We start from the raw sequence: 13,263 nt of genomic DNA on the forward strand, positions 1-13,263 counted from the left end.
GTCCCGAGCATGGGACCCAGCACCTGTGCACACTAGGCGAGCACCCTCCCACTGAGCTGTCAGTGGTAAAGCCCCAGCATTATTTATTGGTTTTTATTTATTTATGACAGGGTCTAGCTAAATTGCCCAGATTGTCCTCAAACTTGTACTTGGGATCCTCCTACCTCAGCCTCTGGAGTAGCTGGGGTTACAGCCGCGCCCCACTGACATCAATTTGAATGTCTAACAATTGCATCTTGGGGAAACAGATTAATGGTAGTTTATTAACACCTGTGCATGGCATTCCCACTTCAAACGGGGTCCTTCGGTTACCTGACTGTTTTTTTCTACCTCCATCTTCCAAGCACGTTCTGAAATTCTCTGCCTGAGCTTCTCTCTTGCAAAAATTGATTCTTCCCTGTGTCAGGTTGCTGGAGAGATCCGAAGACACCCTGGAGTCGCCCCACTTCCAACCCTGCCTGCTGGCTCCATCTGGTGGTCAGAGTTGGGAAGCACACCTGCCTCCTTCTGACAAGCTCCAGAGACCCAGGGTTGGAGGGAGACGGATATTTTCTAGTCCTTCTCTCATCGACAAAAATAGCAACACAAGGTACCAGGGGCCAGATTCTCCAAATGTCTTTAAGTTACTCTTCTGGATGCTGTCTTGACCTTTTCATTTAATTATACACTCTTAAAAGTTTAATTATAAACTATTTCATCAAAGATAGGAAATGCTGGGCATGGTGCTCAATTCCTGACATCCCAATCTACTTGGGAGGCTGAGCCAGGAGGATTGCAAAACTGAGACCAGCCTCAGGAACTTAGACTCTGTTTCAAAATAAAAACAACTGGAGATGGGATGGGTGTAGCTCACTGGTAAAGGACCCCAGGGTTCACCCCAAAATCTCCCCTCCAAAAAGAAAGGAATGACATAACGCCCATTTATTCACCACTCAGATTTAACATTTATGTAAAATGTTACATTTTGTTCTTTGCTTCAGATCTCTGTATCTTTAATTAAACTTTTGGGTTTTTTTTTTGTTTTTTGGTACCAGGATTGAACCCAGGCTGCTTAACCACTGAGCCACACCCCAGCCCTTTCATTTTATTTTTATTTTTTATTTTGAAACAGGGTCTTGCTAAGTTGTTGAGGCTGGCTTTGAACTTGCTATCCTCCTGCCTCAGCCTCCTGAACCACTGGGATTACAGGCGTGTGTTATCAGGCCTGGCTTTTAATGAAACTATATAAAGCCTCAAGACTCATTTGGTCTTGCTCCCCAAAAGCCACCCCCTGCCTAAGGGATCGACACACCAATTCCTTCTCATGTTGTACTTTACAAATGTTATGTATCCGTGGAAATGTGTAGCATAATGTGGTTTTGGTTTGTGAACTCAGAGGCGCCCTACCACTAAGCTATGCCCCCAGACCTTTGTATTTTTGGCGCAGGGTCTTGCCAAGTTGAAGAGGCTGGCCTCAAATTTGGGATCCTCCTCAGCCTCCCCAGCCTCCCCAGTAGTATAGATCGCAGGCCTGCGCCCCTGGCCCGCGTGTTCTCAGTATGTGAGTGGAGGGTGTGCTCCTCCGTAACCGCTCTTGCTTTTGCCTTATTCTCATTCCTGGGTTCACAGACGTGATTCACACAGCTCAAGTGCACCCGATTTTCACTGCTATGTAATATTCTATCACAGGACTGAACAATGGTTTGTTATCCCTAGTGATGGACAGTAACGTTTGATTCCAGTTTTTCATATCATGGACAGTGCTGCGGTGAAGATGTTGGAACGTGTTTCCTGGTGCGCGTGAGTGGGTTCTATGGGAGAGGGCCCGCACCCTCCTTGCCGTGTGTGGGTGAGGAAGGGGCTGGGCGGCCAGACTTGTGGGCCCTGCCTCCTCCACAGCCTGCTCCACCGCCCGTGGGCTCTACTAAGCCTCCACGGTCTACCTGAGCCCTATTGTGTCAAGGCTCCGAGGGGACCTTCGGGGTTTTGCAGGACACGTGCGCCCCCTGCTTCACCAGAGGCCGCCATAGTCCCCTATCTCCCCCAGCTCTTCAGACTGCCCCAGGGCCTTTGCTTCTGCGGAAACCTGGGTGACTGCCGTTTCCTGGGTCTCTAGTCAGGACGGGAGAGCCCCTAGCCATTGACCCATTTCACAGATATTTTTGACACTGCTTTTCTGGGGGTTGTAAAGTCCTGTGTCTTTGACCCGGAGGGTGGTCCCTTGCCGGCCTCTGAGGCTGGCTGCAGAACCAACGCTCAGGCCCTTCCCACTCGGGACAAAACATCTCCCTTTCCCAGCTGTCCTTCAAGACCCAGAGGATGCAAAAGAAAAGCCACCTTGGGGCTGGGCTGCGAGGCCCTGGGCTCCATCCTCAGCACCGCATAGAAATGAAGAAATAAGATAAAGGTGTGTGTCCCTCTGCAACCGGAAAACACGTTAAAGGAACGGAGCCTCTCCCTTGGCTCTGGGGAGGCCGGGGCCGGGAGGCGATGGCTGCACGCTGGCCTCTTCACCGCTGGCATCGCCATCTGCAGGGTCCACGGGCGGTTTGCTCTTTGGTTCAATGTGTATCTGCCACTGCCCTTGAGAGGGGGCCCCGAGTGCCATCGACCCCTTCACGGCGCCGGCCCACGGAGGTGCTGGGAGGACCCGGTCAGGTGAGTGGTGGTGAACAGCTGGGTGCAGAGGCGGGCTGGGGTGTCCAGTGGGTGGGCGTCACCCGCAGGCCTGGGGACCAGGCCGGGAGAGCGGGAGGGAAGATGGTGACTGCACACTGGGCCTTGGCAGGAGGGTCCTCGCACAGGAGGGCACCTGGCCGCAGAAGCCAGTGGCCGAGGTGGGTACCCATGAGGGTCCCCCGGTGGGAACTGCCCTCTAGGCCTTCACAGAGTGACAGTCCGATGGCTGCAGGCATTCCCTGTGATGCTGCCCCAGCCCAGGCACAGATGACTGGGTCACTGGAGCACCTGACCCAAGCTGGCCAATCAGATCCCTTCCCTGGGACTGTGGCATGGGGAGGGGGAGGGGCGGAGGGCAGGCCAGTGGTCTTCCCTGGTGTCCGGCTTTGGCTCAAATTTCCAGGCAGAAGCCAATGCCGCTAAGATGGAGAGAAAAATAAGAAAGGGGAGGGACAAAGGTGAGCACCCTGGTCCTGGTTCAAGGTTTCCTTCTCCACACCCCACCACGCCCTGTGAGACTCCCCTGGGCGCAGGGCACACACTTGTAATCCAGAGACGCAGGACACTGAGACAGGAGGATCACGATTTTGAGGCCAGCCTCAGCAATGTAGACCCTGTCTCAAATTTAAAAATAAAAAGGTCCAGGCTCAGTGGCACAGCCCTGTAATCCCAGCAGTTCAGGAGGCTGAGGCAGGAGGATGGAGGGTTTAAAGCCAGCCTCAGCAACTCAGCAAGACCCTATCTCTAAATAAAATTTTAAAAAGGTCTAAGAAAGGGCGGGGGTGTGGCTCAGTAGTTAAGGCCCCTGGGATCAAAACCCAGTACTCAAATCAAAAGAAAGAAAAAGGACTGGGGATATAGCTCAATGGTAAAGCACCCCCGGGATCAATCCCCAGTTCCCCAGCACACCCGCAAAAAAAAAAAAAAAAAAAAAAATCCCCTGGATGCAATCCATTAACTGCCTTCTCCAGGCCCAGACTTGGACTTTGGCAGTGAGGGGGACATCAGTTTTGAGCAGCAAATTTCCCTTCCTTGGTTCATGCCACTTAGTAAGGGGGTGGCAGCCCTGAGCCACTCTCTTTGGGAGGCTAGAGAAAGTGGGTGAGCGCCAGGAGAAGAAACCCGCCTTGGGTGAACCTGTTCTTCAGGGAATTCACAAGTGACAGCTGAGCCTCCACCAAAATATATGCTGCCAAGGTCACACAGCTGGAGTGTGTGGCTGAGCTTCAGCTCAGTCATTCCCCAGCCGGCTCTTGGCCATCCAGCTGTGACCAGCTGGGGCTGGAGGAAGATCGCAGTCAGAGAGCAGAGTGGCATGGGTTAGCCCCAGGGCAGGACGCTCTGTGGAGCCTTCTACAGCAGCAGTGATGCCATCCTTGAGCTGTGCAGGTGCTCCCTGGGTTACCATGGGCTGCATCCAATGAACCCATGGTAAGCCAAAAACTGTGTAAGTCAAAAAACAGTTACCACCCCTGACCCACCCGACAGCCAGACAGCACCCACCCGGCGGTGGGTTCCTCGTGTGACCCAGAGGCTGCCTGGGAGCTGCCATGACAAAGAGTAGTGTGCTTCCCATCACTGTCCCAGATCAAGACTCAAATTTTGAAGTATGGTTTCTAATGAATGCGTGTTGCTTTTGCACCATTATAAAGTCAAAAAAAAATGTAAGGTGAACTATCATATGTCAGGAACCAAATGTATTTCAACAAAAGGGGCTTCATTAAGAATTCTCCACAGGGTGGGGTGGTGTGACTTACTTGGGAGGCTGAGAAAGAAGGATCACAAGTTTGAGGTCAGCCTGGGCAACTAAGAGAGATCCTGTGTCAAAACAAAAAAATAAAAAGAGCTGGTGTAGCTCAGTGGTAGAGCACCCCTGAGTTCAATCCCCAGTCCAAAAAAAAAATTCTCCAGGGTGGCAGATCAGTCTCAGGTGGCATGGAGGTCAGTGGAACATGGAGAAAAGGAATTTGGAGGAACTGTGAACGTGACATGGAAACAGAGGTACTATTATCTCCCCACCACAACGCCCACCACACTGGACCCTCCACCCAGACAGGAGCCCCGCTGGGGGCACCACGTCCTTCTTGCTCATGTAGAATCCGGTGCCTGGCACAGGCGGTGGTGGACCACAGGTGGAGAGGTGGATGCTTTTCCAACACCATTAGAACAGATCGCACTGGTTCAAGGAGGAATGTTCTGGAAAACTTGCTTCTGGCCCCAGCTCCTATGACCTCCCAAGACCCCCTGCCTGCACGTGCACACTGCTGCACTCATTCCCCACAGGTCACCTGCTTACTGCCTGTCCTGTGCTCGAGGGACCCTGAGGGCAGCGGGGCAGAGCAGGGAGGCTGAGCGGCCTGGGCAGGCCGAAGTCCAGGCTCCGCAGTTTGCCTCCCGCCCTGCTGGAGGCGCCACAGAGCCAGGGCGGGCCTCACTCAGGCCCAGGGGTCCCTCGGCCCCACCCCTTTCTCCCCTGGACTCCCCTAGCCTGGCTGCACTCACCTTCTCCACCTAGACAGCGGGGGTTGGCGCTGCCCCTGGCAGTGCTGCTTGGACCTCGGAGAGACACAGGCTGTCGCCCCGGAACCGGCGCTCAGCTCACTTGTCCAACAACACGATGTGCAACATTTAAGAACAGTATTTCTTATTTATGGGTGCAATTATCTTTTGGTACCAGGGGTTGAACCCAGGGATGCTTCACCACCGAGCCTCATCCCCAGCCTTTCTCATTTTTCATTTTGAGACAGAGTCTCACTGACTTGTGTAGGGCCTCCCTAAGTTGCTGAGGCTGGCCTCTAACTCGCAATCCTCTTGCCTCAGCCTTCTGAGCCACTGGCATTACAGACGTGTGCATAGCACCTGGCAAAATCTGGGCTTTTGAGCTTTTCCTAAATCATCGTTTTTTGCGGTCTTTGAAGGTTATACGGTGGTAAGTGCAGGGTGGGATTTGGACTCAGTGAGTCCTCAGACCTGCAGCTTACCTAAGTCCTTTGGTGTGAACCCTTGAAGTCTCCCAGTCTGGGCCATTTCCATCTGAAGTGGCTAATTTTTTAAAATATTTATTTATTTTTAGGTGTAAATGAACACAACACAATGCCTTTGTTTTTATGTGGTGCTGAGGATCGAACCCGGGCCCCACCGGTGCTAGGCAAGAGCTCTACCGCTGAGCCACAATCCCAGCCCCTGAAGTGGCTAATATGAATTGTCAACTTGATTGAATTAAGAGATGCCCAGGATTAAGAGGCTTATGGGTGGCCAATGAGGGTGTGTCTAGGAATGATTGGCATGTGGGATGGCCAACTGAAATTGAGACCCTCCCTAAATGTGGGCAGCACCGTCCAATAGGATGATGGCTTGGATGGAATAAAAGTTGGAAGGACAAGGGGGCAGCAGATGCAAGCTCCATTCTTATTGAGTGGGTTCTTGATTGCTGCTGCCATCGTCTGAGGATATAGGACTCTTGCTTCTTCACTCTTCCAAAGTGGACTCTTGAAGGGAGCTGCCAGGAGTGAGCCCAGGGTGTGTGGGAGTGGCTTCTGCTCTCAGCAGAGAGCAGGTGGACCCCCCCCCCTCTGCTGGGCAGAGGAACGATGCTCTGGGATTGGGGGTCACCCAATGAGACTGGGCTACACCCCGAAACCCAATCCCTTGCCTCATTTGGGTTACACTTTCTCGAATGTCTTTCTCCCCAATAAATAGAGGATTTCCAGGTGGCTCGCTCTCTCTTTCCAACAGACCCTTAAGGTCAAGAGCCGTCCCTGATTCCTGAAGGCAAAGGCATTTCCGGGTGTTGCGTGCTTCTTTTGCTGTTTTCTTAGTTGTTGAGGTAGCCAGATTTGGTGAGCCCAGCACAGGTGGCCAGCTCGGCTAGGTGGCCAGCTCGGCTAGGTGGCCATAGACTCTGCCAGTGATCCTCCAGAAGCCTGTGGTCTTGACTAGGGTAGCACCGTTGATCCTCTTGTTCTGGGGCTTCAGCCTCTTGGACGGCGCAGCTACTGGTTCTCCCAGCTCTCAGCCTGCGGAGGGCCACTGGGGACTCTCCAGCTTCTGGTCTCGAGAGCCAACCTGATAAATCCCTTTTCGTAATTATACTTTCTGCTGATCCAGTTCCTCTAGAGAACCCTGACTGATATACTGTCTATTAGCTAGGGACACCTTTCATTAAAGTCCCCAAGTCCAAAGCTCTGAGAGATACAGGTGAGGACCAGGGGGCGCTGTCTGTGGTCCTGAAAACTTCAGCCAAACCAAAACCAAAGTGCAGAGCCCTCCCCTCTGCAGGGGGGGGTTCCGCTTCCGACGGGCTTTTGGATTAACAGTGTGAACGCGGTGGGCAGTGCTGCCGTGACAGGATGAGTAGAGGAAGGATGTGCAGGGGCGAAGCGGGGGAAGCCACCACCCCTCCAGGGACGCCGCCACCAGCCCAGACAGTCTATGGAAACCAAACATACAGCCTCAAAATAGCCGGTGGGGGGCTGGGCTGCGGTCAGTGGTGGAGCGCTTGCCGAGCAAGTGCACAACCCAGGGTTCCATCTTCAGCTCCACATAAAAAATTAATTAATTAATTAAAGGTTTAAAAAAATAGACAGGGGACCTGTGTTGCTAGGCAAGGGCTCAGCCCTGGGCCTGGCTCTCTGATCTGCCATTTGTCACCTTGCAGAGTTTTGTAAAAATCCCTTGGGGGGGAGACAGTAACTCTGGAAGTTGAACCCTCAGATACAATAGAAAATGTCAAGGCCAAGGTCCAGGGTCAGCGAGGGAGTCCTCCTGGTCAGCAAAGATGGATCTGTGCTGGACAGGACGATGACTCTCCTCAGCTCCCGGGACTTCATGGTGGTGTCAAGAGAAGGAAGAAGTCGTATGCCATGCTCCCAAGGAAGCCCAGGACAACAGAGGTCAGGTTGGCTGTCCCTAAATACTACAAGGTGGATGAGGACTGCGAGGTCAGCCACCTTCATCAGCAGTGCCCTCATGGACGTGGGCTGGCGTTGAGCGGCAGTCCCTTCGGCAGACGTCCCTGTGGCCACCATTGCTGACTTATTGCTCCAAAAGCCAGACGACAGGAAATTGTGTTGACAAAAGACAGGAGATAAAAACAGGGTGACGACGAAAAATAGAACCTGGACCTGAACACCGTACTGTAAGTTGTCCTGTAAGAGCTTTGGCACCAACGATTTAAGGAAAAGGTAAGATCCCTCAGCCACCTGAGGAACGGCGTCACAGCATTCGATGAAGAAGAAAGACTGCAGGCCTGTCTTCAATTTAGGCACTGCACTGTCCACAGCGGAGAATGTTCTGGGTAAGTCCTGCAGACCTCAAAGTGCTGGACGGCAAGTTCTCATTTGAAGGCAACTTGTGATACTATAGACAATGCTGATTTTTGTTTGTTTCAACTATGTGTTGTTTTATTGTAAAACGTTTTAAAACTTTTTTTAAAAATGTTTTTAGTTGTAGATGAACAGAGTCCCTTTGTCTTATGTGTGCCTCACACGTGCTGGGCAAGGGCTCTACTGCTGAGCTACAGCCACAGCCCCCAACTTTAAAAAGAAGAAATGGGGCACAAAATGTGTGAGAGGATTCTGTAGTGGGAGGAGGGGCGGTTGCTGGGGCTCAGGTGTGTCCGGGGGTCACCCGAGAGCTCCTCACAGGGGTTCGAGGCCCCTCCCCCTTGTGGCTTCCCCCCCCCCACTGCAGTGGCAGCCTCAGGTGGGGGAGCAAATGGCAAACCAGGAAACGCCCTGGAGGGAGCCAAACGCCCTGTGTTGTCAGTGAACAGCACAAACCAGGGAGTGGGTAGGCCACCAAGTCACATCAGCCCCTGCCCAGGGCCCGCTGTCCAGGGTCAACCTGACTCAGGTCGGCCATCCAGATCCCCCTCCCCATGAGTGGACCCCAACATATGGTACAGGAAGCTGCCTAACCTGATCCAGCCGTGGGCAGAGCTCTCGCCAAGGCCCCTGAGCTCCTGCCATGGAATCCTGCACACCCCAACCCAGGCCCTGCCCCTCTCTGTGTGGTCATCCAGCACATCCACGTGTTTGTGAGTCACCCTGTGTTCTCTAACAAGCCCTGCAGAAGCCCAAGCCAGTCAGGGTCAGCTTCTGTTGCTCGGAAGCAAAAGACCTGGGCAGATGGGGCAACCAGAGCCCGGAGAGTGGAGATGGTGTCCTCCCGCCGCCTTCTCAGACTCAGGGATTTGGAATGAATGACTTTCCCCAGGCTCCATCTTCCAGGAGAGCAGGGTGTCAGGTCCCCCTGTGACCAAACCCATTAGCAAATACCACCCGGACTCCCCTGGGTACCCTGTGGCTACCAAGATGAGCTCCAGGGCCCTGGGGGCGGCGGCCTCTGGCCAGTGCACAGCGGGGAGAGAGGCCCAGACCCTGCTCTACTCTCACCCCATCAGTTCCGGCAGAGGCTCCTGAGGAAATGGGAAAGTTGAAAGCTCTTGAGAGATGCCTGCAGGTCTTGTATCCTCCCCAGAGACTCCTCAAACCTTCTGTGAGGAACTGCCTGGAAAAACCTAGCGTATCCCAAAGGCTCAGGTGACTGGAAGACCAGGCCAGAGGCCGGCTCCACTTGTGCCGGCTCCATCTTGGTTTATCCACCTCCCAGACACTTGGCAGAGAAAGAGCGGGGTGCAGACAACTGGATGGGGGCGTCTGGGGACCTCGAGGACTTGGCACATTCGGAGACCCAGACCTCATGGCTAGACTGGGATTCTGGGCTTCAAGGAGGAGGCCCACAGAGGCTGAGGGTGTCTTTGCATCAGATCCCGTAAGGTGCGTGCTGTCCATGCCGTAGATGTGGACCTTGACCCCGGGCTGCAGCATGCGCCCTGGTTTCTCCCCGTAAAGTTACTCCCTTCTTGCTGCTTGCCACACTGTCCTTCCCTGCGGAAGGCGGGCACTAGGAGCAGCTTGTATTTTGCGGGTAGGATGTCTGGTCAACATCCTGGAGGGCACGGTGTCTGTGTAAATGATTTGGAATTCTTCTGAGAGATAAGGACAGTTCCTCCTAACCATAAAATCTGTAAGAATATATGGCTAAGAACACACTTAGAACCAGTCAGCAAGGGCCACGGTGACCTGGAGTTGCCATGACAGTGGGGACTTGAAAGTCTGATGTCACCCTGCTGTCAGCCAAAGAGGTAGACCTAGGAGGGACTCTGGAAATTTCTCTGGGATCACCAATAACACTGGAGTGCAGGAGAGGCACACTGTCACTCTCCTAAGAGGATCCACTTTCTCTCTTGAGAGATCCCTATCGTGAGGTAGCCAACGCTTCCCCAGGGTAATTTTTCCTGCACAGGAGGGGATAAGCTACCTGAGAAATCAGAGCCTGAAATAATTGAGAGGAAATAAGACAAAATCAGAATTATAGTTTTAAAAGCATAGGGCAGCCGATAGATTCTTCCAGTCCTGGCAGGAGCTGGAGCAGAACAAATAGAAAACGGCTTTGGTGGCTTAATTTAAGGGGGTACATCAAAGGCAGGAATACGGGTTCAGGGGTGGAGTCTTGCTTCACGATGTCTTGCAGTCAACAGGTTGATTGGCATCTTGGCAATCACACCCATCTCTGAGAGGTGGTATAGCTACAGCAGTCACCCCATCTCCTGAGCCTGTGGGAACTTTTTGAGCAGAGCTGAGCAGGAGTTCACTTGCAGTGGGTGATCTTAATAGTAGGATGGCTACTGTAAGTTCCCAAATACCAGCTCTACTCTCCAATGGCTCCAATGATGAAAAGGTCCTCACACATAGTCCACTGATGGCTCTCGACATATCTCCTTCCCATTTCCTATCTCTTCAATAAGCTCATTCCTATTACGCTGAGCCACAGGTCTGAAATCTTTCAACAGCCTTCGCACTGGCCTCTGCCATCTGTCTCTGGTGAACCCAGCAGCTAGAAGGATGTATGAGCTGATCATGTGCTCCCTCTGTAAAACCTTCTCTGGCTCCCTGTTACCCCCAAGAACAGAAGCCAAGTTCTTATAGCACTTCCAGTCTCTGTCTAGTTTATTTCTCTCTCTCTCCCCATCCTCCCTCTCTCCTCCCCACCCCCTCAGTGGTTCTTTTTAGTCATATTTGACAGTAGGATCCATTTTCTGCCCAGTTCCCTATCTGTATCTCTCACTTGACCACAAGAATCAAGGGGGTCTTCGGGTTGCCTCCATTTCTGGGAGGACCCAGCTCAGTAACACCACCACGTGAAATACTATCAGATACCCTAACTAACCCTCTGCAAAGTCTGTCTCTGTGTACAACTCCTCACTTTTTGCTTGGCTAACTCTAGTTTGGGCTTGACTACCTTCTTCAATGCCCCCCTACCACAGTTGGACAACAGTCTCCTCTGCCACAGGGTCCCCTTATTTTGACCTCACTATGGGTCCTTGCCCCTGGCCTGGAAGACCCCAGTCCACAGGTCGGAAGGGCACCACCCACTCTGTCTCCTCCCCTTCTAGTAGATATGGAAAAATGACAAACCCCAAAATAATGAGGCCCGGGAAAAGGGAATGAAAAAGCCATACATTGATAGCACTAATCCTTTCCTAGTGACAAGACAGGCCCCAGGGAGGAAGCATCCATTAAGATTGGAATGACAGTCTCTGGGAAGAGGCCACAGCAGAGATCCTTTCCTAAACAAACCCTTCCAGATACCAACCACTGGCCCCAGGCCCTCCATCCAGTCCAGTGAGATAAATCCCAGATATTTACTGATGACCCTGATCCCTCCCATTTCACCCAGTAAAACAGACCCCAAATTCCTGAGTGCCCAAACTGACACATTAATTCACATTCTGACACATTCATTAAGTAAGTCATCTCGTCATAAGCTGTTCATGAGATGCATGTAGGTCATGTGCATGGAAGCCTTATGGATAGAGACATCTGGAGTCTGGGAATGGCCAGTGGACATTTCCTCTGGTTGATTGCCCAGGGACAATGTGAATCTCTTTCCTGCTCTGCCATGGCCCACACATCACCTGAGAGGGGTGACTTGCTGGGATGTCAATCAACCTGTTGATTGCAACACATCAGGAAGCAAGACTCCACCCCTCAAACCTTATCCCTGTCTTTGATGTACCCCCTTAACTAAAGACTGGAGCCATTTTCTCTTTGTCTAGTTCAAAAACCCATGTCAACTAGATCTACCAGGGGCTTCGCTGTCTGTAAATATATTTGAGTGTTTGTGTTTTTTTTTTAATACTTATTTTTTTTTAGTTGAAGTTGGACACCTTTGTTTTATTTATTTATTTTATTTTTTATTTATTTTTTTTTAAACATATTTATTTATTTAGTTATTGGCAGACACAACATCTTTGTTGGTATGTGGTGCTGAGGATTGAACCCGGGCCGCACGCATGCCAGACGAGCGTGCTACCACTTGAGCCACATCCCCAGCCCTTATTTATTTTTTAAAAATATTTTTTAGTATATGCTGAGAAACGAACCCAGTGCCTCACACATGCTAGGCAAGTGCTCTACCACTGAGGCACCACCCCAGCCCAAGTGTTTGTTTTATTACTTGTTAATTATTTGAGATATTAAGATTTAGGGTGGCTTGGACTCTTCTGGGCAGAAAAACCTCTCTATGACACACTGGCCTTCTTCCCCCTGGAAAATCTTTCATGACTTAATTAAGCCCAGTCCCCTCCTTTGTTCAGTGGCTCATTTTCTACCAGGAAAGTGGGTCCAGCAGCATCACCCCATTCCTGCCCACCCTGTTCCTGCATGAAACTTCTTTCCTGGATAAAAGGCTGAGATGATCCGTGAAGTTTGAGTCTGGCCAGGTCCTTTTGTGCTAACAACTTCTGTAACTGGAAGCTGGAGTCCTGGGCCTCCATGGCAATCCAATAACCAAGACAAGATCTTGAGAAAAAGGAAAAAGGTTTATTGCTTTGCTAGCAAAGGTGAAACACAGGGGACTCCAGTCCCAAAGGCTGTGATTCTGCCCATCCCCAGGGGCTTTTATAGAGGTGGCTCAGAGAAAATAAGGGGGAGTGGAGATCAGCAAGGAGAAGGCCAGGGAAAAGAAAATCAGGCAGCAGGCTGGGTGGCACTCGCCTGTAATCTCAGAGCCTTTGGAGTTCAAAGCCAGCCTCAGCAAAGGGAGGTGCTCAGCAACTCAGAGAGACCCTGTCTCTAAATAAAACACAAGATAGGGCTGGGGATGGGGCTCCGTGGTCCTGTGACCCTGATACTCAAGCCCTTGTACCCCCCACCAAAAAAAAAAAAAAAAAAGCTGATCAGGGAGGAGATGGGAAAGAAGTTGTTTAGGGAAAGGATGATCAGGGAGAAGTTTAGGGAAAAGATGATCAGGGAGGAGAAGTTTAGGGAAAAGATGATCAGGGAGGAGAAGTTTAGGGGAAGGATGATCAGGGAGGAGAAGTTTAGGGAAAAGATGATCAGGGAGGAGAAGTTTAGGGAAAAGATGATCAGGGAGGAGAAGTTTAGGGAAAAGATGATCAGGGAGGAGAAGTTTAGGGAAAAGATGATCAGGGAGGAGAAGTTTAGGGAAAAGATGATCAGGGAGGAGAAGTTTAGGGAAAAGATGGTCAGGGAGGAGAAGTTTAGGGAAAAGATGATCAGGGAGGAGAAGTTTAGGGAA

This window comes from Marmota flaviventris, chromosome 13 (assembly GCF_047511675.1).
Source record: "Marmota flaviventris isolate mMarFla1 chromosome 13, mMarFla1.hap1, whole genome shotgun sequence".
In the NCBI taxonomy this organism is placed as follows: domain Eukaryota; kingdom Metazoa; phylum Chordata; class Mammalia; order Rodentia; family Sciuridae; genus Marmota; species Marmota flaviventris.